This window comes from Triticum dicoccoides, chromosome 7B (genome assembly GCF_002162155.2).
Source record: "Triticum dicoccoides isolate Atlit2015 ecotype Zavitan chromosome 7B, WEW_v2.0, whole genome shotgun sequence".
Taxonomy (NCBI): domain Eukaryota; kingdom Viridiplantae; phylum Streptophyta; class Magnoliopsida; order Poales; family Poaceae; genus Triticum; species Triticum dicoccoides.
The window spans coordinates 45,206,350-45,209,903 of NC_041393.1; positions in this window are offsets into that span (position 1 = coordinate 45,206,350).

The window sequence follows — 3,554 nt, forward strand, 5'->3', positions numbered from 1 at the left end:
GCGGACGGCAAAGAGGTGGGGCCGATGGGTCATTACGGGTTAGACATCCACTGGACCCACCCACCTCTTTGCCGTCCGCCAGCTGACGGCAAAGATACTTTGCCGACCGCTGGCTGATGGCAAAGAACTAGCTGATGGCAAAGGACCACTTTGCCGTAAGCTGACTCTTTGCCATCTGTTTACTTTAAGCGGACGACAAAGGACCTCTTTATCGTCAGCCAGCCGACGGCAAAGAGCTGGGTGATGGCAAATCTCCTGTTTCCAGTAGTGAAAGTTGACCAGCACTAAGAGAGGGGGTAGGCCACGGTCAACAACTGCTTCTTGTCATGCTTTTTCCTTTACACTCTTTAAAGCTCTCACTCGGTGCCGTTCTAGGAAGTTGACCGGCACCGAGAGAGGGGGTAGGCCACGGTCAACAACTGCTTAAAATAAAGGTTTCGCTCGACGACCCTGTATCCATTCTCGATTAAATCACGGAGATTAGGTTTATTATCTCCAGTTTGATGCTATCTTCTCCATGAGTTGTTTTACTTTACACTCTTTAAAGTTGAGTTTTGAACAAATCTAACCCAAAAAGCATATATATATATATATATATATATATATATATATATATATATATATATATATATATATATATATATATATGAGTGCATCAAAAGTTTTTTATCGAAAAAATTCATCAAAAGTCATGGAATTTTCAAACTTTGGTCGTAAAAACATACGAAACATGAGATATAAAAAAGTAGTGCCAAACAAAAACACAAAGAGAAGGAAAAAAATTAGAGCAGTGGTTACCGAGGGTCGATTATCGGCTCTCAGTAATGGCCACTTTTTCCGAGAGACCCTCTCGGTAAAGCATCTAACCTAGATCTTAACGGTTCCCCTTTCTTTCTATCTTCATTCTTCTCCTTCTCTGTTCCCTGCGCCACCGCCGCCGCCGACGCCAAAATTGCCACCGCCACCAACTGCTGCCCTGAACCGCCACCAACTGTCGCCGCCACCCCTCCTCCACTGCTCCCAACTGCGGCCACTGCCCCCAAGCTTCATGGTCGGCGGCCGGAGCGGCGGTTCTTCGATGCGGCCCAAGGACGGCCGCCGCAGCGGAACTCCTCCGGTAGCGCGGCAGTTGGAGATGCCCTCAGGTTAGTAGAAAACCGGCTCAGCCCGACCGGTCAGGTTCAAGGCAACAGCACCGGAGAAGATGATCTCAGTTGCTTGAAGTCTCCGGTCAAATATGAGAATAGATAAAATAGCACTCTGTAATAGGAACCGAATTTTAGTTCCCATTTTTGCTCCTGCTTTTTGAGAAAAATTTGGGGAGTAGCATGTTGTATGGTGTCCAGCTGTTTTTTTTCCTGCTATGTGTGGTGTCGTAACTAGAACCTATGTTTTTTCATATATATTGGGGAGTAGCATGTTGTGTGGTGTCCAGCAAAATTTGAAGAACAAACACTGTCTGATGCCTATTGAAGTGGTATGGTTAATATTCACCATATATATTTTGTTTTTCAGATTCTGATGGTAGCACTAGTAAGTACCGGAGAGTCCCTAGTGGTAGGACGAGTCGTCCGCCTCCCATCAGGCCACTCCCGAGGACGAGTCATCATCGGATGGCGATGTCAGAGTGGACTTAGATGAACCAGATCTGCTCACTACCGAGTCGGGCGACATGGAGACCTCGGACAGCTCGGGGTCTACCTCGAGAAACACTTCCAAGAGGAAGAAATCCGGGCGTGGTCCGGGAAGGTCCCGGAACCAACTGCTGCCAGCAACCGTCCTGTCATTTGCCCGGCAGGAGAGAGGTAAGCAAGCATTTCATTTGCATCATATTTGGATGCCACAGCTTTGACACTCACATATGCTTGTCTTTTATATCATGAAGTCAGTGGACATTTATCCCGACACAACCTAAGGGGGCATGCCCGCCAAACCATGTCATCGGCTCCCTCTTGAGGAAGCACTTCCCTGGATTGTCCAAGCCGGGTGATGATGATCCGCCGTCGCCAGGTTTAACCTGGGAGCATTACCTACGCAACAAGGACGAGCACAATGTCACCATGGCCACCCAGGTCATCAATGCTTTGTTTTGCAAGTATCTTCGCTCCGACCACTGCATTCTTTCATATCCAAATCCTTGCTTGCGTGGATGGTGAGAAGATGCCATATGCTTTCTTGTAGGAAACATTTGCTTGTGTGGATGGTGAGTAGCAGAAGGCGAGGAAAGGCATCGTGAAATCTGCCCAAAAGATACTCTCTGACACCAAGCACACGCTGCGGTGCAAAGCCGTGATGTAGTGTCTGCCGCTTGATGACAAGGAAGACTACTTGCCAGACCAACTTGACGCGAGAAGAATACGTGTCAGTGGTAAGTGACTACATCGGTTGCTAGTACTTTGGTTCATCCCTCTTGTTCCTCATTTATTCGATTTTGTCTGACTAGGTGAAGGAAACCTGGATGAAGGACGATTGTTGAGAGGCCCTGGTTGACATGTGGTGTGACCCAGCATGGCAGGCGCAGCATGTGGAGAAGGGAAACGATCGAGCCAAAATGACAGGCCCAGCTCATGTCCAGGGGAGCCGGAACCTAACCGCTCTCAACCAACACATGGTATGTGGATTAAGATGTTAACTTTTTCGCACGATGCATCTTGGTTCATTAAACTTGATGGTTAATTTTGCAAGAGGCGAAGGTTGGTCGCCCGGTCCACATCCTGCAAGCCTGGAAAGAAGGCCACAAGGGGAAGGATGGCGTCTAGTTCTGCAACGAGTCGGCGGAGGAGAAGTGGGGGACCTTCAAAGAGGTCTTCCAGGAGGTGCACGGGCGGGAAGCTGAACATACGTCCAAGCCCCTTGATCCTGAGCTTCTCATCATTGCTGGCTAGGGGAAGGGACATGGCCGCCACCTCCTTTGCAATGGGGCGATTGCCACCTCCTCGCATCGCAAGCTGCACGAGATACGCGCGTCGAGCACCAGCTCAACTCCGTCCATATGGAGTCGCCCAACCGCCGCATCATGTGAGATAGCGCGTCTCAAGGTTAGCATCCTAACCTTTCATTTATGTCCATGCCTCGAAATAGCACCGTTCCAACCTATATGAGCCTAATGCCATGCTACAGGATTTAATGGCGCAGCGGGCTATTGAAGAGGAGCAAAGGCGGAAGGGTGAGCAAGAGTCCAGAGAAAAGGAACGGGCAGACACTAACAATGGGTTGAAGCTACTTGAGTATCAACTACAGGTAGAACATTATCTAAACTAGAGTAGAAGATTCATTACATAGGGACGAACCACCCTCACGTGACTCTACTTTTATAGGTTCTTATGCAATCTCGAAGCAGTGCAAGTGATGCCCCTCCTCCTCCTCCGGGATGTTAACCCGATGGCCTCTCCTCCTCAAGATGATCTATATATGAATAAGTGTACTTCTATTATGACGTGCACGTGTTTTGCAAGGAGTTACAATATGTATGAATTTGCGACTTGTGTGTGACATCTACTAGGATAATACATTCGACTTGTGTGTGACAATATGTGGAATATCCCTAATTATGC